Here is a 23,489-nt window from a genome sequence, read left to right on the forward strand (position 1 = left end):
GAGACCACAGAATCCACTGATGATTCTGAACCCATTTCAGATCCAGAAAACACCTGACGCCTAACACAGATAGTGCTCAATATAGGGCTTACAGCCTATTAGTGACCCTCATACTGTTAGATTAGGCAGGCTGCAAAGCACTATCTAAGTGCACCCCATGAGGACAGACCCCCTAGTTTACAAATCCAGCATTGATGGGCTTGTCTGAACCCTGAATAAAAATAACGTGCAAAATCTATATATGAGGTTCTGGTAGATATTTTGGCGCTGGTCACGCACAGTGTCTGGTTTACAGCCTATTAGTGACACCCATACTATTAGATTAGGCGGGCTATGCTCCCCTCATACACCTTACCACGGTGTGTAGTGTGACATGGAGCTAAACCCCCTGTCTTCTTAAGAATAAGGCTGCGAAAAACCTTCTCTTTATTGATAGTAGAGAAACCTCCATACAGTAGATGCGGAAAACATACGATGAACCCCAGTATTGTACCACATAGATAGGACTCTTACCGGCTAAGCTTGGAGCAGGCTGTGTGCACAGAGCCCAAGATACAAAACTGTAGGGATGTGGACAGTCTTACCCTGTTCCTGCCCCTGAAGACAACAAACACCTCATGTGAACACTCTCTTGCGGTTTTATATGTAAAAGTGATATGTGTCTTATGTAATGTATAATGGTGATGTAACAGCATGTGAAGTGTTAATGCATAATGTGAGTATAGCATAAGATAAGCTTAGGATACCATAAGACATAAGTATAACATAAACCCTAAAATACAAATTTTATTAAATCTCTTTAAAATCGGGACATGCGGCATAAAGATGATCCGCATCAGTATTGCACTTTATCAAGATAAGTTCCTTTTATTGTTTAGTCTTGTGATCATTTATGTCATTGATACCTCTATGGGTGATTAATTCCAGGGCTGGCTAGGGTTATCCAGGGATAGCCGCCGTGGAGCGGGGCGCCACAGTGTCAACATTAACTAGGGTGTCACCCTCCACTATAAGGCAGGTAATCAGCATCTAGGGTGTTGAACAGGGCTGATTGTAGCCTTTGTTTGGATGCCCGAATGTATCCTTTGGCTTGGAGGTCCAAAGATATTAGGAACGTTCTTGGGTGTTTTTATAAATTTGCACATTGTCACTTTATTCACTGTTGTCACTTTAATCATTTAGTACACACTGAGGATTGATTGTTTGATGTGATATCTGTACCAGTTTCTGGTAGACTGTCAGATCTTTGGTCTATGTAAGTACGAATAAGGGACTTTTAGGGTCTAGGGGCAGCTGCCGTTCAGCAAGGGTGGCATTGTCATCTATATGTAGGATGCCCATCTCCATTGACATGCAGGTTCAGGCTAGGGTATCTATAGGGTGAGTTTTATTGAAGTACAGTGGGTACGGAAAGCATTCAGACCCCTTTAAATTTTTCACTCTTTGTTTCATTGCAGCCATTTGGTAAATTCTAAAAAGTTCATTTTTTTCTCATTAAAGTCCACTCTGCACCCCATGTTGACTGAAAAAAACAGAAATGTAGAAATTTTTGCAAATTTATTAAAAAAGGAAAACTGAAATATCACATGGTCATAAGTATTCAGACCCTTTGCTCATATTTAAGTCACATGCTGTCCATTTCCTTGTGATCCTCCTTGAGATGGTTCTACTCTTTCATTGGAGTCCAGCTGTGTTTAATTAAACTGATAGGACTTGATTTGGAAAGGCACACACCTGTCTATATAAGACCTCACAGCTCACAGTGCATGTCAGACCAAATGACCAGTATTGAGTAGAAGCCCCCTTTTGAGCTAGTGCATCCATGAGTCTTCTTGGGAATGATGCAACAAGTTTTTCACACCTGGATTTGGGGTTCCTCTGCCATTCTTCCTTGCAGATCCTCTCCAGTTCTGTCAGGTTGGATGGTGAACGTTGGTGGACAGCCATTTTCAGGTCTCTCCAGAGATGTTCAATTGGGTTTAGGTCAGGGCTCTGGCTGGGCCAGTCTAGAATGGTCACAGAGTTGTTCTGAAGCCACTCCTTTGTTATTTTAACTGTGTGCATAGGGTCATTGTCTTGTTGGAAGGTGAACCTTCGGCCAAGTCTGAGGTCCAGAGCACTCTGGAAGAGGTTTTCATCCAGGATATCTGTGTACTTGGCCGCATTCATGTTTCTTTCAATTCCAACCAGTCGTCCTGTCCCTGCAGCTGAAAAACACCCCCATGATGCTGCCACCACCATGTTTCACTGTTGGGATTGTATTGGGCAGGTGATGAGCAGTGCCTGGTTTTCTCCACACATACCCCTTAGAATTATCACCAAAAAGTTCTATCTTAGTCTCATCAGACCAAAGAATCTTATTTCTCATAGACTGGGAGTCCTTCATGTGTTTTTAAGCAAACTCTGTGCAGGCTTTCATATGTCTTGCACTGAGGAGAGGCTTCCGTTGGGCCACTCTGCCATAAAGGCTCGACTTGTGGAGGGCTGCAGTGATAGTTGACTTTATGCAACTTTCTCCCATCTCCCTACTGCATCTTTGGAGCTCAGCCACAGTGATCTTGGGGTTCATCTTTACCTCTCTCACCAAGGCTCTTCTCCCACGATTGCTCAGTTGAGCTGGACGGCCAGGTCTAGGAAGACTTCTGGTGGTCCCAAACTTTTTCCACTTAAGGATTATGGAGGCCACTGTGTTCTTAGGACCCTTGACTAATGCAGAAATTCTTTTGTAAACTTGGCCAGATCTGTGCCTTGCCACAATTCTGTCTCTAAGCTCCTTTGGCAGTGTCAGGATGCCAGGTTTAATTTTACTTTGCCAGTAGTTTTTCCCTTAGCCAAGATGGCTTCCATTGCCTCACTGGGGTCATGTGTTTCCTGCCTGTGGACCTACTTAAACTGCATGTGTTGCAATCATGCCTTGCCTGAGTATTGTGTGCTTTTAGCTTTCTACTCACCTGTGCTAGCCCTCTGAATAGAGTCTTGCTGACCTTGTGTTTACTCCTAGTCATCCGCTGAAAGGATTGCTGCCTGAATCCTCTGCTAAGGGGACTTCTGCTGAAAGGAACCGCTGGCTGTTGTTCACTCACGCTGGGATCTCTGAACTTTTGTCTTCCTGAAGAAAACTTCTCCTGGATCTCTACACCTCTGGTATAGTCACCATCTTGCTCTGTGTTTAAATACCCGGCTCCAGCTCTGCTTAAGACATCGCTGTTTCCTCCGCTGCACCTCCTGCATTCTTCAATATCCAGATCCATATTCCAGTTTGTCTTCTCTTCTGCACTACGTGAGTCCACAATCAATTGAGGAATGCCTACGTCTGCTTACTATCCTTATTTCTGTTTGCATATTACTGTACCTAAGTAAACTTGGACTATCGTTAACGTTTACATACCCTAATAGTAATGAAGGCCGTGCCTTACAGATTAGGCTCTAAGAAGTATTGTTTGGAATGAACTTACCTTCATAAACTGTTTGCTGTGATCTTTTGCACTTGAGTTTAAAATAGACTTTCACACTACTCTTGTCTCAGTCTCTGCTTTTGGCCCACGCCATTGGACTTCAGGGTATCTACTAACATCGTAACAGGCAGTTCCTTTGAGCTCATGATTCTCATTTGGTCTGACATGCACTGTGAGCTGTGAGGTCTTATATAGACAGGTGTGTGCCTTTCCAAATCAAGTCCTATCAGTTTAATTAAACACAGCTGGACTCCAATGAAAGAGTAGAACCATCTCAAGGAGGATCACAAGAAATGGACAGCATGTGACTTAAATATGAGCAAAGGGTCTGAATAATTATGACCATGTGATATTTCAGTTTTCCTTTTTTAATAAATTTGCAAAAATTTCTACATTTCTGTTTTTTTTCAGTCAAGATGGGGTGCAGAGTGTACTTTAATGAGAAAAAAAATGAACTTTTTAGAATTTACCAAATGGCTGCAATGAAACAAAGAGTGAAAGATGTAAAGGGGTCTGAATGCTGTCCGTACCCACTGTATATAGTACTCAATGTTCCAGGCAGTGGGAGGCATTACTGGGATCCAGAGCAGTCGCTCCAGTCACGTCCAGAGCCTAAGGTCTGGCATAGGAGCTGCCGGACACTTTGTGTGCTCTGAAGTACAAAGGAAGATGGACAGGGACCTGCATAGATGGAAGTTGAAGGCCAGTCCCGGGTGCACTGCAGAGGTGGACGACAAATACAGGATGAGCTAGCAACAGGGCTGAAGAGGAGTTATGCTAAGAAGGAGGATAATGTGAATTGCTGTGCCTTATCCCATCTGTACCCACCTGATGAACTTGAACTGTCAAGTATATGTTTGACTGTTACAAAGAACTTCGTGTCCCCTAAATTGTGAGCGGCGGCTTCTGAGGACAGAAGCCTGAAGGCAGTGGAGGCCTGCGGCCTACAAGAGAGTGTGCTGCACCCCACACCCTAGAGCACACTGGGACTGGGACACCCATTGTCTGTAAAGTGCCAGAGCGAAATCAGACCGACGTTCAGTCACGACTACCGCTCTGTGCCACTTTACAAGATGAGTGATAAGGGAACTTCTCCATCAGAAGAGACGAGGAAATAATGGTCGCTGCCCAAACTGTGACAAGAACAGGACCACAATGCAACAAGAACTGTCTCACAATGCTCTTGGAACTTTCCCATAATGCATTGCAAATTGAAACTAGAGCAAATACATTAAATCACTAGCAGACAGTGCAGTTATCAAACAATAAAAAAGAGACAGGATTCAAATGCAAGCAACATAATGTCAGAACTGATATACACATAAAGTGACTAGATTCCCTGGATAGCTAAATTCGCTGCTGAGGCAAGAACACGGGCTGCCCAGCACTATTTAAGTGCACCCCATGAAGATAGACACTCTAATTTACAAGGCCATAACATATAGGTGCATCTCACAAAATTAGAATATCATCAAAAAGTTAATTTATTTCAGTTCTTCAATGCAAAAAGTGAACCTCATATATTATATAGAGTCATTACAAACACAGTGATCTATTTCAAGTGTTTATTTCTGTTAATGTTGATGATTATGGCTTATAGCCAATGAAAACACAAAAGTCATTAACTCAGTAAATTAAAATAATTAACAAAAAACACCTGCAAAGACTTCCTAAGCATTTAAAAAGGTCCCTTAGTCTGTTTTAGTAGGCTCCACAATCATGACAATCATGGTGAAGACTGCTGACTTGACAGATGTCCAGAGTTCCAATTTTCATTTGAAATCAAGGTCCCAGAGTCTGGAAGAAGAGTGGAGAGGCCACAATCCAAGCTGCTTGAGGTCTAGTGTGAAGTTTCCACAATCAGTGATGGTTTGGGGAGCTGTGTCATCTGCTGGTGTAGGTCCACTGTGTTTTTTCAACACAAAAGTCAGCGCAGCCGTCTACCAGGAAATTTTAGAGCACTTCATGCTTCCCTCTGCCACAGTATCAAGCTACCAGGGGGGCAAAGGGGGCGGTGGCCCCGGGCCCCTCGCTCTTAGGGGGCCCATCCAGGGCTACGCCAGTGTAACTGTATCTAGCATGCCCCTGGTGCCAGCATCGGGCCCCACTGCCCGCCACCGCCGCAAGTTTACTGATGAGAGAGGGAGCGCGGATCTCTCTCCCATTAGTCCCTTCTGTGACTGACGTCTCTGACATCATCACTTGGCGCCCAGCCCGCTGTGCTGAAGATGTGTGCGTGCTGGGTGCTCTGAGCAGCGAGGGAACCAGGAGGAGAGATGAGTACTGTTTATTTATTTTTTGCCGGGTGGGGGGCGGCATTATATTACAGACTCTGCCTATGGGAAGGGGGAGGTGCATTATACTACAGACTCTGCCTATGGGGGAGCATTATCCTAAAGACTCTGCCCACAGAGAGGGGGGGCATTATACTAAAGACTCTGCCTATGGGGAGGGGGGGCATTATACTACAGACTGTCTATGGGGAGGGGGGGAGCATTATACTAAAGCCTCTGTCTATGGGGGGGCATTCTACTACAGACTCTGCCTATGGGGGGCATTATACTACAGACTCTGTTTATGAGCAGGGGAGAGCAGTAGACTACAGACTCTGCCTATGGGGGGACATTGTACTACAGACTCTGCCTATAAGAGGGGGAGCATTATACTACAGACTCTGCCTATGGGGGGTGCATTTTACTACAGACTCTGCCTATAGGTGGGGCATTATACTACAGACGCTGCCTATGAGATGGGGGGGGCATTATATCACAGACTCTGCCTATGAGGAGGGGGGGGACATTATACTACAGACTCTGCCTATGAGATGGGGGGGCATTATACTACAGATTCTGCCTATGAGGAGGGGGGGGGATTATACTACAGACTCTGACTATGAGGAGGGGGGAGCATTATACTACAGACTCTGCCTATGGGGGGGCATTATACTGCAGACTCTGCCTATGGGGGGGCATTATACTACAGACTCTGCCTATGAGGAGGGGGGGAGTATTATACTACAGACTCTGCCTATGGGGGGGACATTGTACTACAGACTCTGCCTATAAGAGGGGGAGCATTATACTACAGACTCTGCCTATGGGGGGTGCATTTTACTACAGACTCTGCCTATAAGTGGGGCATTATACTACAGACGCTGCCTATGAGATGGGGGGGCATTATACCACAGACTCTGCCTATGAGGAGGGGGGGCACATTACACTACAGACTCTGCCTATGAGATGGGGGGGGGGCATTATACTACAGATTCTGCCTATGAGGAGGGGGGGGCATTATACTACAGACTCTGCCTATGAGGAGGGGGGAGCATTATACTACAGACTCTGCCTATGGGGGGGGCATTATACTGCAGACTCTGCCTATGGGGGGGCATTATACCACAGACTCTGCCTATGAGGAGGGGGGGAGCATTATACTACAGACTCTGCCTATGGGGGGGAGCTTTATACTACACACTCTGTCAATGGGGGGAGCATTTTACTACAGACTCTGCCTATAGGGGCGCATTATACTATACGAAGGACTATGGGGAGTGCATTATACTATATTGAGGACTATCTGGTGCATTATACTATATGTAGGCTATTTATACAGTGTGGGAGATAATGTGGGTTCTTTGAACAGCGTGGGGGCCATCATACAGTGTGGGAGATAATGTGGGGTCTTTGTATAGTGTGGAGGCCATCATACAGTGTTGGAGCCATCAGCTTGGGGGCTACTAAGGGGTCAGTATACTTTGTGGGGGTACTATACAGTGAGGGGGAATTATATCGTGAATAGGAGAACATCATACTGGTTAGAGCGGAGCTCTACATGGGGGGAGACTCAGGACATTATTAAATCTTAGGTGGGCACTTATTGTTATAGGGGAACTCAGGTTATCGTGACTGTCGAAGGGGCACTATTACTTTCTAGGGGGCACAATGTGGGCACTGTTTTCTAGGACACTTGCACACGGCATTACTTTATTTTAGAGGTTTGTTTTACCATCTAGAGGGCACACAGTAGGTGCAGTAATAGGGACACATTTTGCAGCAGAGGCTCAGTATTGGGGTATCAGCAGGATGAGAAGTTTGTGCAGGTTGGGGATAGATGTGGTCAGTGCCTGAAATGTAAGGAGTCAAATGTGTCTTTGTTGTGATCTCTGCATACCTGAGACTCTGAGTCCTGGCTGGAGAAGTTGTCGTGTCGGTCTGGGCCAGATGGAAAAGACGGGAAAAGTGAACAATTTAATCAGAAAGAACGTCAGCTGTAAGGTACTATATATAACTGAGCTGTGATCTCTTATATGTTCTGCAGGACTGGCATCTATCAATATATGTCACCATATGGCGGTAATATCAGTGCTGGTCTTTGTATAGAGATTATTTTTAGTAACAGCGCGGTCATCTGCTGAGGTTTTCCTACATCAACTATCTGAGTGCGCCGCTATAGTTGTAATCAGGGTTACCTGGTTAGAGGCCCACTCAGAAGTTTCGGCCCCCTGAACCAAAACCTTAGCTACGCCAAGCTTTTTGGAGATGGAAATTTCATTCTCCAGCAGGACTTGGCCCCTGTCCACACTGACAAAAGTACTAATACCTGGTTTAAAACAACAGTATCACTGTGCTTGATTGGCAGCAAACTCACCTGACCTTAACCCCATAAAGAATCTATGGGGTATTGTCAAGAGGAAAATGAGAGACACCAGACCCAACAATGCAGACGACCTGAAGGCTTCTATCAAAGCCACCTGGGCTTCCATAACCCCTCAGCAGTGCCACAGGCTGATCCCTCCATGCCATATTGCCGCATTGATGCAGTAATTGATGTAAAAGGATCCCCGACCAAGTATTGAGGGCATTTATTGAACATACATTTCAGTAGGATAACATTTTGGATTTTGAAAACATTTTTCAAGCTGTTGTTATAAGGTATTCTAATTAATTGAAATAATGACTTTTGAGTTTTCATTGGCTGTAAGCCATAATCATCAACATTAACAGAAATAAACACGTGAAATAGATCACTCTGTGTGTAATGGCTCTATATAATATATGAGTTTCACGTTTTGTATTGAAGAACTGAAATAAATTAACTTTTATGGTGATATTCTAATTTTGTGAGATGCACCTGTAGATGGGCTTGGCTGCACCCTGAATAAAAATAGCATGTAAAAAATATATATGATATATATGAGGTATTGGTCGATATTTTGGCCAAAATATACAAGCTCGCAACCTGCTCAAGGGTCCTCATACTTGCGAGTCCCTACACTAACATTAAAAGCAAAGTCACAAAAACAAGGAATTAAAGTTCCCACCAAAATTCAAGAATTAACACAGCAAATACAGCAACAATAATTACAAGGATGCAGCAAACCCATATAATGAAGAAGTCAGCAACACAGGTGCAAAATATTGATGAGACAACCACTCACAACCTACCAATTCATGGAGGGGGTGATTGCTCAGTATTAAAACTGCACACAAATAAGCCTTGTATAGGGCACTGGTCACACATAGGTAGTGCACAATGTCTGGCTTACAGCCTATTAGTGAAGCCCAAACTATTAGATTAGGCGGGCTGCCCAGCACTTTTTAAGTACACCCCATGAAGACAGACACCCTAGTTTACAAGGCCAACATTGATGGGTCTGGCTGCACCCTTAATAAAAATAACGTGCAAAAAATATATATGATATATATGAGGTATTAGTAAATATTTTGGCCAAAATACACAAGCTCGCAACCCGCGTCAAGGGTCCTCATACTTGCGAGTCCCTACACTAACATTAAAAGCAAAGACAAATTTAAATTCCCACCAAAATTCAAGAATTAACACAGGAAAAAAGGGCAACAGTGTTTACCTGCCTAGGTCTCAGTACTAATCATACCATATAATAACGATGACAGCAACACAGGTGCAAAATACTGATGTGACAACCACTCACATATTACCAATTAATGGAGGGGGGTGATTACATAGTATTAAAACTGCACACAAAATTATATGGGATTGCTACATCCTAATAGTGCATTAGTTCTGAGATCTGGGCAGGTAAATGCTATATTAATAATTGATTTTTGTGGGAAAGTTAAATTCTCTTTTGTTGGCTTTACTTTTAATCTAACTGAAATACACATAAGCTTTTTTCCTAAACATTAGGATCTGTTTAGAGCCATCAGGTCAAAAAGGCTTCCTTTGACAGACTTGGCATAAGCAGGTCAAAAGGAACCCTGATCTTTACCATTACACCCCTTTACAGGAATGGAGACTTACCACATGCTCAGGGTTGCATCTACAGAGTAGCTGCTGGCCAGAGGAGCGAGCTTGAGGCTATAACTCTAACTAAAGCTTTTTTATTACTAAATGATGGGTTCTGTCTAAGGCCATTGGCTCAAAAAGACTTCCTCGGACAGACTTGGCGCAAGCTACTCCATTCTGCAGATCCCAAGGGAACCCTGGCCTTTACCATTACACCCCTGTACAGGGATAGATACTTACCATAGGCCCAGGGTTGCATCTACAGAGTAGCTGCTGGCCGGAGGAGCGAGCTTGAGGCTATAGTGGTTGATTCAACTCTAACTAAAGCTTTTTTTTCCTAAATACTGGGATCTGTTTAAGGCTGTTGGCTCAAACAGACTTCCTCGGACAGACTTGGCGCAAGCTACTCCATTCTGCAGATCCCAAGGGAACCCTGGTTTTTACCATTACACCCCTGTACAGGGATAGATACTTACCATAGGCCCAGGGTTGCATCTACAGAGTAGCTGCTGGCCGGAGGAGTGCGCTTGAGGCTTGAGTAGTTGAGTCAATCCTAACTAAAGAAAAACCTATCTAATGACACTTTCTTGTTAGGACCTGTCTGAGGCCTATGGCTCAAAAAAAGCTTCTTTGGAAAAACTTGGCAAAAGCCAGTCTATCCTACAGGTTCCAAAGGAACTCTGACCTTCACTCTTACAGCCCTGTACAGTGATAAAGACTTATTACAGGGCCTTGATTGCATCTACATAGTAGATGCTGACTGGAGGGGCAAACTTAAGGTTAGAATGGTTCAGCCAACCCTAACTATTGCTACTTTCTTAAATGTTAGGATATTTCTGAGGCCGTTGGCTCAAACAGGCTTCCTTGGACAGACTTGGCGCAAAACACACCATTTCTGATGTTTCCAAATGAACCCTGGGCTTCAAAAGCTAATGTGTTGATCCAGAGGAAGGCAAAAACCCCATGAGGCAGATGCTAATTGCCCCATATTAGGGGAAAAATTCCTTCCCGACTCCACATATGGCAATCAGACTAGTTCCCTGGATCAACGTCCCATAACAAAATCTAGTACGGATCACCTGCAATTTTATATTATTCAAGAAAGGCACACACATGCCCTCCTTGAATTTTTTTTAGAAAATTAAGTATTTCACTTTCATGTGGTAGAGAGTTTCATAACCTCATTGCTCACACAATAAAAATTTGCCAACTAACTTCCTTTAGACAAAGTGAATTAGGATCTTTATGCTAGAGTAATTGAATTAACTCTAACTGAAATAGATTAATGCTTTTTTCCTAAATGTTGAAATTTGTTTAAATCCATCAGCTCAAAAAGGCTTTCTCGGACAGACTTGGCGCAAGCTACTCCATTCTGCAGATCCCAAGGGAACCCTGGCCTTTATCATTACACCCCTGTACAGGGATAGATACTTACCATAGGCCCAGGGCTGCATCTACAGAGTAGCTGCTGGCCGGAGGAGCGAGCTTGAGGCTATAGTGGTTGATTCAACTCTAACTAAAGCTTTTTTTTCCTAAATACTGGGATCTGTTTAAGGCTGTTGGCTCAAACAGACTTCCTCGGACAGACTTGGCGCAAGCTACTCCATTCTGCAGATCCCAAGGGAACCCTGGTTTTTACCATTACACACCTGTACAGGGATAGATACTTACCATAGGCCCAGGGTTGCATCTACAGAGTAGCTGCTGGCCGGAGGAGTGCGCTTGAGGCTTGAGTAGTTGAATCAATCCTAACTAAAGAAAAACCTATCTAATGACACTTTCTTGTTAGGACCTGTCTGAGGCCTATGGCTCAAAAAAGCTTCTTTGGAAAGACTTGGCAAAAGCCAGTCTATCCTACAGGTTCCAAAGGAACACTGGCCTTCACTCTTACAGCCCTGTACAGTGATAAAGACTTATTACAGGGCCTTGATTGCATCTACATAGTAGATGCTGACTGGAGGGGCAAACTTAAGGCTAGAATGGTTCAGCGAACCCTAACTATTGCTACTTTCTTAAATGTTAAGATATTTCTGAGGCCGTTGGCTCAAACAGGCTTCCTTGGACAGACTGGGCGCAAAACACACCATTTCTGATGTTTCCAAATGAACCCTTGGCTTCACCCTTGAACCTCTATACAGGGACCGTTTCATAGTTTTAAGGTTGAAAGACACAAGTCCATCAAGTTCAACCTAAAAGCTAATGTGTTGATCCAGAGGAAGGCAAAAACCCCATGAGGCAGATGCTAATTGCCCCATATTAGGGGAACAATTCCTTCCCGACTCCACATATGGCAATCAGACTAGTTCCCTGGATCAACGTCCCATAACAAAATCTAGTACGGATAACCTGCAATTTTATATTATTCAAGAAAGGCACACACATGCCCTCCTTGAATTTTTTTTAGAAAATTAAGTATTTCAATTTCATGTGGTAGAGAGTTTCATAACCTCATTGCTCACACAATAAAAATTTGCCAACTAACTTCCTTTAGACAAAGTGAATTAGGATCTTTATGCTAGAGTAATTGAATTAACTCTAACTGAAATAGATTAATGCTTTTTTCCTAAATGTTGAAATTTGTTTAAATCCATCAGCTCAAAAAGGCTTTCTCGGACAGACTTGGCGCAAGCTACTCCATTCTGCAGATCCCAAGGGAACCCTGGCCTTTACCATTACACCCCTGTACAGGGATAGATACTTACCATAGGCCCAGGGCTGCATCTACAGAGTAGCTGCTGGCCGGAGGAGCGAGCTTGAGGCTATAGTGGTTGATTCAACTCTAACTAAAGCTTTTTTTTCCTAAATACTGGGATCTATTTAAGGCTGTTGGCTCAAACAGACTTCCTCGGACAGACTTGGCGCAAGCTACTCCATTCTGCAGATCCCAAGGGAACCCTGGTTTTTACCATTACACACCTGTACAGGGATAGATACTTACCATAGGCCCAGGGTTGCATCTACAGAGTAGCTGCTGGCCGGAGGAGTGCGCTTGAGGCTTGAGTAGTTGAATCAATCCTAACTAAAGAAAAACCTATCTAATGCCACTTTCTTGTTAGGACCTGTCTGAGGCCTATGGCTCAAAAAAAGCTTCTTTGGAAAGACTTGGCAAAAGCCAGTCTATCCTACAGGTTCCAAAGGATCTCTGGCCTTCACTCTTTCAGCTCTGTACAGCGATAAAGACTTATTGCAGGGCCTTGATTGCATCTACATAGTAGATACTGACTGGAGGGGCAAACTTAAGGCTAGAATGGTTCAGCCAACCCTAACTATTGCTACTTTCTTAAATGTTAGGATATTTCTGAGGCCATTGGCTCAAACAGGCTTCCTTGGACAGACTGGGCGCAAAACACACCATTTCTGATGTTTCCAAATGAACCCTGGGCTTCACCCTTGAACCTCAATACATGGACAGTTTCATAGTTTTAAGGTTGAAAGACACAAGTCCATCAAGTTCAACCTAAAAGCTAATGTGTTGATCCAGAGGAAGGCAAAAACCCCATGAGGCAGATGCTAATTGCCCCATATTAGAGGAAAAATTCCTTCCCGACTCCACATATGGCAATCAGACTAGTTCCCTGGATCAACGTCCCATAACAAAATCTAGTACGGATAACCTGCAATTTTATATTATTCAAGAAAGGCACACATATGCCCTCCTTGAATTTTTTTTAGAAAATTAAGTATTTCAAGTTCATGTGGTAGAGAGTTCCATAACCTCATTGCTCACACAATAAAAATTTGCCAACTAACTTCCTTTAGACAAAGTGAATTAGGATCTTTATGCTAGAGTAATTGAATTAACTCTAACTGAAATAGATTAATGCTTTTTTCCTAAATGTTGAAATTTGTTTAAATCCATCAGCTCAAAAAGATTTTCTCGGACAGACTTGGCGCAAGCTACTCCATTCTGCAGATCCCAAGGGAACCCTGGCCTTTACCATTACACGCCTGTACAGGGATAGATACTTACCATAGGCCAAGGGCTGCATCTACAGAGTAGCTGCTGGCCGGAGGAGCGAGCTTGAGGCTATAGTGGTTGATTCAACTCTAACTGAAGCTTTTTTTTTTCCTAAATACTGGGATCTGTTTAAGGCTGTTGGCTCAAACAGACTTCCTCGGACAGACTTGGCGCAAGCTACTCCATTCTGCAGATCCCAAGGGAACCCTGGTTTTTACCATTACACCCCTGTACAGGGATAGATACTTACCATAGGCCCAGGGTTGCATCTACAGAGTAGCTGCTGGCCGGAGGAGTGCGCTTGAGGCTTGAGTAGTTGAATCAATCCTAACTAAAGAAAAACCTATCTAATGCCACTTTCTTGTTAGGACCTGTCTGAGGCCTATGGCTCAAAAAAGCTTCTTTGGAAAGACTTGGCAAAAGCCAGTCTATCCTACAGGTTCCAAAGGAACTCTGGCCTTCACTCTTACAGCCCTGTACAGCGATAAAGACTTATTGCATGGCCTTGATTGCATCTACATAGTAGATGCTGACTGGAGGGGCAAACTTAAGGCTAGAATGGTTCAGCCACCCTAACTATTGCTACTTTCTGAAATGTTAGGATATTTCTGAGGCCGTTGGCTCAAACAGGTTTCCTTGGACAGACTGGGCGCAAAACACACCATTTCTGATGGTTCCAAATGAACCCTGGGCTTCACCCTTGAACCTCAATACAGGGACAGTTTCATAGTTTTAAGGTTGAAAGACACAAGTCCATCAAGTTCAACCTAAAAGCTAATGTGTTGATCCAGAGGAAGGCAAAAACCCCATGAGGCAGATGCTAATTGCCCCATTTTAGGGGAAAAATTCCTTCCCGACTCCACATATGGCAATCAGACTAGTTCCCTGGATCAACGTCCCATAATAAAATCTATTACCACTAACCTGAAATGTTATATTATTCAAGGAACATTTTTCATCAAGCAGTTTTCACCGGAAATGTGTTGCACAACTGTTTGAATCTCAGTAAATTCCTGCACAACTTACATTTAAATACTCTGACCTTTTTACACCCACTCTTTTAACTTCTTAAATAGTGAACAGAGCTTATCTGGACCGCTTGTGGCTTAGCTTTACCTGAAAACTCATTACAAATTAGGCTGGAAAAGTGGTGTAAATTAGGACTGAAATTGACTCCATCTTTTGACTGGAGTACATTTCTTGAGGTGTAGTACGTCAGCTTTAAGGGGATATTTCAATAAATGAATGACCCTGGCTGCAGGTATAAAGAATCAAACTGTGCTGTCCTGACCCATTCCTGGGATTGTGTATGGCACTGCCATCACCTCAATACTGCCGCAGCCAACAAATGTAATCAGACGGACTGCCCAGCTGAGCGCACTGAGCTGCTGCAGCTCTGAGATGGTGGAACCTCTTTTTTTTAATTAAATGACCTGCAGCTAGGGACATTCATTTATTGAAAGGGAACAACCCCTTTAAGGATGAGTCAAGTTCATTAAGAGGTTTAGTATTTTTAACCCCTTAAGCCCCGCGGGTGGTTTGCACGTTAATGACCGGGCCAATTTTTACAATTCTGACCACTGTCACTTTATGAGGTAATTACTCTGGAACGCTTCAACGGATCCCCCTGATTCTGAGATTGTTTTTTCGTGACATATTGTACTTCATGATTGTGGAAAAATTTCTTCGATATCACTTGCGTTTATTTGTGAAAAAAACGGAAATTTGGCGAAAATTTTGAAAATTTTGCAATTTTCAAAATTTTAATTTTTAAGCCCTGAAATCAGAGCGATATGTCACACAAAAGAGTTAATAAATAACATTTCCCACATGTCTACTTTACATCAGCACAATTTTGGAACCAAAATTTTTTTTTGTTAGGGAGCTATAAGGGTTAAAAGTTGACCAGCGATTTCTCATTTTTCCAACAAAATTTACAAAACCATTTTTTTAGGGACCACATCACATTTGAAGTCACTTGGAGAGGTCTTTTTGACAGAAAATACCCAAAAGTGACACCATTATAAAAACTGCACCCCTCAAGGTGCTCAAAACCACATTCAAGAACTTTATTAACCCTTCAGGTGCTTCACAGGAATTTTTTGAATGTGGAATGCAACATGATATCCGCTAACAAATTGAGCCGACAATTTGTTAGCGGATATCATGTTGCATTTGGAGAGTTCCTGTGTGCCCAAACATTGGAGCTCCCCCACAAGTGACCCCATTTTGGAAACTAGACCCCCCAAGGCACCTATCTAGATTCATAGTGAGCATTTGGAACCCCAGGTGCTTCACAAATTGATTCATAAAAACTTTTTTCACTTTTTCATTTTTACGAATCAATTTGTGAAGCACCTGGGGGTTCCAAGTGCTCACTATGCATCTAGATAGGTGCCTTGGGGGGTCTAGTTTCCAAAATGGGGTCACTTGTGGGGGAGCTCCAATGTTTTGGCACACAGGGGCTCTCCAAACGCAACATGGCGTCCGCTAACAATTTGAGCCGATTTTCCATTCAATTTGTTAGCGGACACCATGTCGCGTTTGGAGAGCCCGTGATGTGCCTAAACAGTGGAGCTCCCCCACAAGTGTCCCCATTTTGGAAACTATACCCCTCAAGGATTTTATTAAGGTGTATAGTGAACATTTTGAACCCAGAGGTACGGCACAGAATTTGTTTACATTAGGTCATCATATTGAATAAGTTGTCATTATTCTTGAGCGCAAGTGCTCGCTACTTGAGTTTGCATCGGGTACTCAGGTATGCACCATGTACAGCGTGTGCTCGAGTGACATGCTCGAGTCCCTGCTCCGCATGTTTCACGGTTATTAGACACCCAAAAAAAAACATGCGGGGATCGCTCGTGCATGGCAGGCAATCCCCGTAAAGTTTTTTGGCCGCGAAGCATATGGGGCAGAGATTCGAGCATGTCACTCAAATACCCACGATACTCAATGCATACCAGAGCACCCGATGCAAACTCAAGTAGCGAGCACTTGCTCTCAACACTAGTCGCCATATCGTCATCTTTTTTTCTTACTTTTGAAAAAAATCCCAACCCCAGCCCTAACCCTAGCACAACCCTAGCCCTAGCACAACCCTAGCCCTAGCACAACCCTAGCCCCAGCACAACCCTAGCCCCAGCACAACACTAGCCCCAGCACAACACTAGCCCCAGCACAACCCTAGCCCCAGCACAACCCTAGCCCCAGCACAACCCTAGCCCTAGCCCAATCTTAACCCAAGAGTTTATTTTTGACGCTGTTCCTTGTGCGGTATAAGTGATTAGACGACTTTATTCTTCGGGTCGGTGTGATTACAGCAATGCCAGAATCATATGGGGTTTTTATGACTGACAGCTGTCACACACTAAAAGACGCATTTTTTGTAAAATCTAGTTTTTGCATCGCCATATTTTGAGAGCTATAATTTTTCCAGATTTTGGCAGACAGTCATGTGATGGCTCGTTTTTTGCGGGATGACTTGACGTTGTTATTGGTGCCATTTTCAGGCACGTGACATTTTTTGATCGCTTTCTATTCCGATTTTTGGGAGGCAGAATAAACAAAAACCAACAATTCAGGAATTGTTTTTTTTTTTTTTTTTTATTCTGTTCCGCGTGTGGTAAAATTGATGAGGTAGCTTTATTCTTCGGGTCAGTACGTTTACAGCGGTACCACATTTGTATCATTTTTCTATGTTTTGGCGCTTATACACAATAAAAGCTATTTTATAGAAAAAAATATTTTTTAGCATCGCTTTATTCTGAGAGCTATAACTTTTTTATTTTTCGGCTGATGGAGCTGTATGGTGGCTTGTTTTTTGCGGGACGAGATGACGTTTTCAGCAGTATCATTTTTATTTATATGCGTCTTTTTGATCGCGTGTTATTCCACTTTTTGTTTGGCGGTATGGTGATAAAGCATTGTTTTTTGCTTCGCTTTTTTTTTTTTTACCGTGTTCACTGAAGGGGTTAACTAGTGGGACAGTTTTATAGGTCAGGTTGTTCCGGACGCGGCGATACCAAATATGTGTACTTTTATTGTTTTTTTTTTTTTTGTTATAATAATATTTATTGATGGGTACATTATATTTTTATTTTTGGTATATTATTTTTTTTATTTTTTTATAATATTTTTGCACATTTTATTATTTTTTTTTCCACTTTCACACAGTTTATACACTTTATTACTTTGTCCCACTCTGGGACTTTCACTTTTTTTTTTCTGATCGCCTGCATGGCACAGGAATGAAGCACCATCCCTATGCCATGAAGGCTGTCAGAAGTGCACAGTGTGAAGATTGCTTGGAGCTGCACTGCGCATGCCCAAGCAATCTTCCTGCTCTCTGGTGACCCGGATGTTGTCATGACGACATCGGGTCGTCATGGCAACACCCGGGAAGCCTTTGCAGACTGCGCTGGAAGCCGGAAGAGGAGGTGAGTATCGCCGATCACCTCCCCTTGCCCCCGCAATGCCGCGATCGACTTCGATCACAGCATCGCGGGGGTTAATGTGCTGGGAGCGGTGCAGGACCGCTCCCTGCACATAGTACCGGGTGTCAGCTGTGACAATCAGCTGACACCCGGCGGCGATCGCGCCCGCACAGCCTGTGTGCGCGCGCGATCGCCATGACGTACTAATACGGGTCTGGCTCTTAAGTCCCAGGGCACAGACGCGTATTAGTACATCAGATGTTATTAAGGGGTTAATGAATTTGGTGCACGTTCCTCCAATAGGCGCTTCATGAATGCTGGTATAGAAATCCACCAGCCTTGATGAATCGGCCACCATAGGTTTACATGGCATGAGCATATACAGAACAGTTGTGTAGTATACGTTACCAGGCCCTCATGATGCTCTTGGTCCTGGATGGCCTTCCACAGTCTGCTTTCTTGCTTCATCATCTTGAAGGGCTCCACTTTCTTTTCTTCTGGCTGGCATGGTGCGGCTCTATCATCCTGCTCCTTTAACACGAAGGGACGAATGACTGTAAAGCTGCCAGGAGCGTTTTTTTATCCCCTTAGATCATTGTGACACCACAAAGTGATGACATAGACAAGTGGGTGAGGCGCCTTTATTCAGTCATCGGGTGTGGTCAGAAGAAATTAGCATATTCCGTGATGTTACTACAATGAGAACAGACATGAACATTCTATTCGGAACCCGACTGCCATTATCAGCGGAACCTTCACTGCTGTCAGATTGGCACTAAAAACAAAAAGAGACAGCGGTGAACCTGGACAGTAACAATCTACAGGGACTGTGACTGCTAAGCGGACTTCATGTCAGATGTTATGCAGTTTTGTCAGAAAAAAAACAATAAAATATATAAAAGACAGGCTCCAATAAACCTTAAATACTGAGCTGTAGTCACAGATTCTCCTTCCACCTGCAGCACATTGCTCCCCTGCCTAACCCTCCCCGTCCTGCAGCATATTTCTCACCGCTTAATTCTCCCACTCCTGCAGCACATCACTCCCCTGTCTAAACCTCCCCCTCTTGCGGCACATTGCTCCCGTCTAATCCTCCCCTCCTTGCAGCACATTGTGCCCTTTCTAAATCTCCCCCTTCCTGCACCACATCACCCACTGCCAAATCCCCTCTTGCACCACATCGCCCACTGCCAAATCCTGCACTTCCTGCAGCATATCGCTCCCTGCCTAATCCTCTCCTATTGCATTACATCACTCCCCTGCATAAGCCACCTCTTCCTGCAGCACATCGCTTCCCTGCCTAAGCCTCCCCCTCCTGCATTACATCACTCCCCTGCCTAATCCTCCTCTTCCTGCAGCACAGCGCTCCCTGCCTAATCCTCCTCTTCCTGCAGCACATCGCTCCCTGCATGATTCTCCCTATCCTGCATTACATCACTCCCCTGCCTAATCCTCCTCTTCCTGCAGCACAGCGCTCCCTGCCTAATCCTCCTCTTCCTGCAGCACATCGCTCCCCTGACCCCCTCTTACGTGACATCTTTTCTATCAGTTACATTTGTGAAGTAACTGCTGTCTCCTGTGAGCAGTGGAGAGCGAAGCTGAGAGCCAGGAGGCTCTGCCCCTCTGCCCCTTCTTGCCACATCATCATCCATCTACATCAGGGCTGTCAAACTCAAATATATAGAGGGCCAAAAGGAAGAGTTTAACTCAGAAAAATAAGTCAACACTTTATCAGATGTTTCTGTGAAAACTTGAGTACAACAAATAAGATTTTGTTATTTTCCCTCAGTTATAAAAAAAATAGTTATGAGAAAAGTGTGACAAAAAGGAGTCATAAAATGCACCAAAATGAAATATCACAATTTATGGCTCAAATTGAGGTGAAGCAAGGAAGAGGTTGAGCTTAGCTAATGAGATGCATCAAACATACAGGTGCTTCTCACAAAATTAGAATATCATCAAAAAGTTAATTTATTTCAGTTCTTCAATCCAAAAAGTGAAACTCATATATTATACAGAGTCATTACAGAGTGATCTATTTCAAGTGTTTATTTCTGTTAATGTTGATAATGATGGCTTACAGCCAATGAAAACACAAAAGTCATTATCTCAGTAAATTAGAATAATTAACAAAAAACACCTGCAAAGGCTTCTTACGCATTTAAAAAGGTCCCTTTGTCTGTTTCAGTAGGCTCCACAATCATGGGGAAGACTGCTGACTTGACAGATGTCCAGAAGGCAGTCATTGACACACTCCACAAGGAGTGTAAACCACAAAAGGTCATTGCTAAAGAAGCTGGCTGTTAACAGAGTGCTGTATCCAAGCATATTTATGGAAAGTTGAGTGGAAAGAAAAAGTGTGGTAGGAAGAGGTGCACAAGCAACCGGGATAACCGCAGCCTTGAAAAGATTGTTAAGGAAAGGCCATTCAAACATTTGGGGAAGATTCACAAGGAGTGGACTGCTGCTGGAGTCTTTGCTTCAAGAGCCATCACACACAGACGTATCCAGGACGTGGGCTACAAGTGTCACATTCCTTGTGTCGAGCCACTCATGACCAATAGACAACGCCAGAAGCATCTTACCTGGGCCAAGGAGAAAAACACCTGGACTGTTGCTCAGTGGTCCAAGGTGTTGTTTTCCGATGAAAGTAAATTTTGCATTTAATTTGGAAATCAAGGTCCCAGAGTCTGGAGGAAGAGTGGAGAGGCCACAATCCAAGCTGCTTGAGGTCTCGTGTGAAGTTTCCACAATCGGTGATGGTTTGGGGAGCCATGTCATCTGCTGGTGTAGGTCCACTGTGTTTTATCAAGACCAAAGTCAGCGCACCCGTCTACCAGGACATTGTAGAGCACTTCATGCTTCCCTCTGCCGACAAGCTTTATGGAGATGGAAATGTCATTTTCCAGCAGGACTTGGCACCTGTCCACACGGCCAAAAGTACCAATACCTGGTTTACACAACAGTATCACTGTGCTTGATTGGCAGCAAACTCACCTGACCTTAACCCCATAGAGAATCTATTATAGAGAATCTATGGGGTATTGTCAAGAGAAAGATGAGAGACACCAGACCCAACAATGCAGACGAGCTGAAGGCTTCTATCAAAGCCACCTGGGCTTCCATAACCCCTCAGCAGTGTCACAGGCTGTTCGCCTCCATGCCACATTGCCGCATTGATGCAGTAATTGATGCAAAAGGAGCCTGGCCTAGTATTGAGGGCATTTACTGAACATACATTTCAGTAGGACAACATTTCAGATTTTAAAAACATTTTTCAAGCTGGTGTTATAAAGTATTCTAATTTACTGAGATAATAGCATTAACAGAAATAAACACTTGAAATAGATCACTCTGTCTGTAATGACTCTATATAATATGAGTTTTACTATTTGTATTGAAGAACTGAAATAAATTAACTTTTTGATGATATTCTAATTTTGTGAGAAGCACCTATAGTATGCTATATGCCCAATTTTAACAAATGTACTGCAATTTTTGCTGAATGTGTTCAGAAATGTACTGATGTGTAAGCAGACAAATGCAGAGACTTAGGCTATGTGCCCACGATGCACAAAAGCTCCGGATTTTTCCTGAGCGTTTCTGCATCTCCCTGGCAGAAAAAACGCATGCGGATTGTACATGCGGATTGTACATGCGGATTGTACATGCGGATTGTACATGCGGATTGTGCATGCGGATTGTACATGCGGATTGTACATGCGGATTGTACATGCGGATTGTACATGCGGATTGTACATGCGGATTGTATATGCGGATTGTATATGCGGATTGTACATGCGGATTGTACATGCGGATTGTACATGCGGATTGTACATGCGGATTGTACATGCGGATTGTACATGCGGATTGTACACGCGGATTGTACACGCGGATTGTGCATGCGGATTGTACATGCGGATTGTACATGCGGATTGTACATGCGGATTGTACACGCGGATTGTACACGCGGATTGTACATGCGGATTGTACATGCGGATTGTACATGCAGATTGTACATGCGGATTGTACATGCGGATTGTACATGCGGATTGTACACGCGGATTGTACATGCGGATTGTACATGCGGATTGTGCATGCGGATTGTACATGCGGATTGTACATGCGGATTGTACATGCGGATTGTACATGCGTTTTTCCTGCCAGGGACATGCAGAAGTGAAGCGTTCTTCACATGCATTTCCACATGCGGGTTGACAAGCGCTTTACAAGCGATTTTAGCATCACTTGGAAAGTGCTTGTCAATTTGGTCACACTATAGAAATCCATGAAAACGGCATGGATTTATATAGTGTGACCCCAAAGACTGGTTAAAAATAAAAAAATCTACTGTATAATTGTCTTATCCCGTCTGTCTGTCTGTCTGTTTGTCCGTCTATCCTGGAAATCCCGCGTCGCTCATTGGTCCGGCAGCGGCCAATCAGCGCCGCGGGATTTCTGAAAAAAGATGGCGGCCGTTAGCGGCTCATCTGCGGGACGGAGCTCAGCGGCGATGCAGCCGGGAGATGAGCGCCGCGAGGCGCTCATCTCCCGGCCGGTACCAGCAGAAGGACATCGACCGCCGGACCCATCTGCGGGACGGAGATGCAGCCGGGAGCCAAGATCGTGTAGCCAAGATCGGTGATTGGTCGCGGCCGATATTTAAATTTGGCGCCCAAATCGGTGATTGGTCGCGGGCAGCGTCCGCGACCAATCAGTACAGTAGTGTTTAACTTTTGCGGCAAGATCAGTGATTGGTCGCGGGCCAAGACCGCGACCAATCACCGATTTGTGCGGCACATTTAAATAGCGGCCGCGACCAATCAGTACAGCGGTGTTTAAATGTGGAGCCAAGATCGGTGATTGGTCGCGGCCGATATTTAAATTTGGCGCCAAAATCGGTGATTGGTCGCGGGCAGCGTCCGCGACCAATCAGCACAGTAGTGTTTAACTTTTGCGGCAAGATCAGTGATTGGTCGCGGGCCAAGACCGCGACCAATCACCGATTTGTGCGGCACATTTAAATAGCGGCCGCGACCAATTGGATGTCAGCGCCGCTCAACGGTCCTCCCTTCACATCCTAGCCGCATGGATGTCAGCGCCGCTCCCCGGTCCTCCCTTCACACCCTAGCCGCATGGATGTCAGCGCCGCTCCCCGGTCCTCCCTTCACACCCTAGCCGCTGATGTCCCCACAGTATCTGCATGGTGTTACAAAGGTCCGGACATTTGTGTTAAAAATCGCTGATTGGTCGCCGACGCTATTTAAATGTGGCGCCAAAATCGGTGATTGGTCGCGCCCAGCGTCGGCGACCAATCAGCGATTTTTAACACAATTGTCCAGACCTTTGTAACACCATGCGGATACTGTGGGGACA

This window comes from Phyllobates terribilis, unplaced genomic scaffold (genome assembly GCF_046119375.1).
Source record: "Phyllobates terribilis strain yellow unplaced genomic scaffold, ASM4611937v1 Scaffold_12__6_contigs__length_324123572, whole genome shotgun sequence".
NCBI classification, from domain to species: Eukaryota; Metazoa; Chordata; class Amphibia; order Anura; family Dendrobatidae; genus Phyllobates; species Phyllobates terribilis.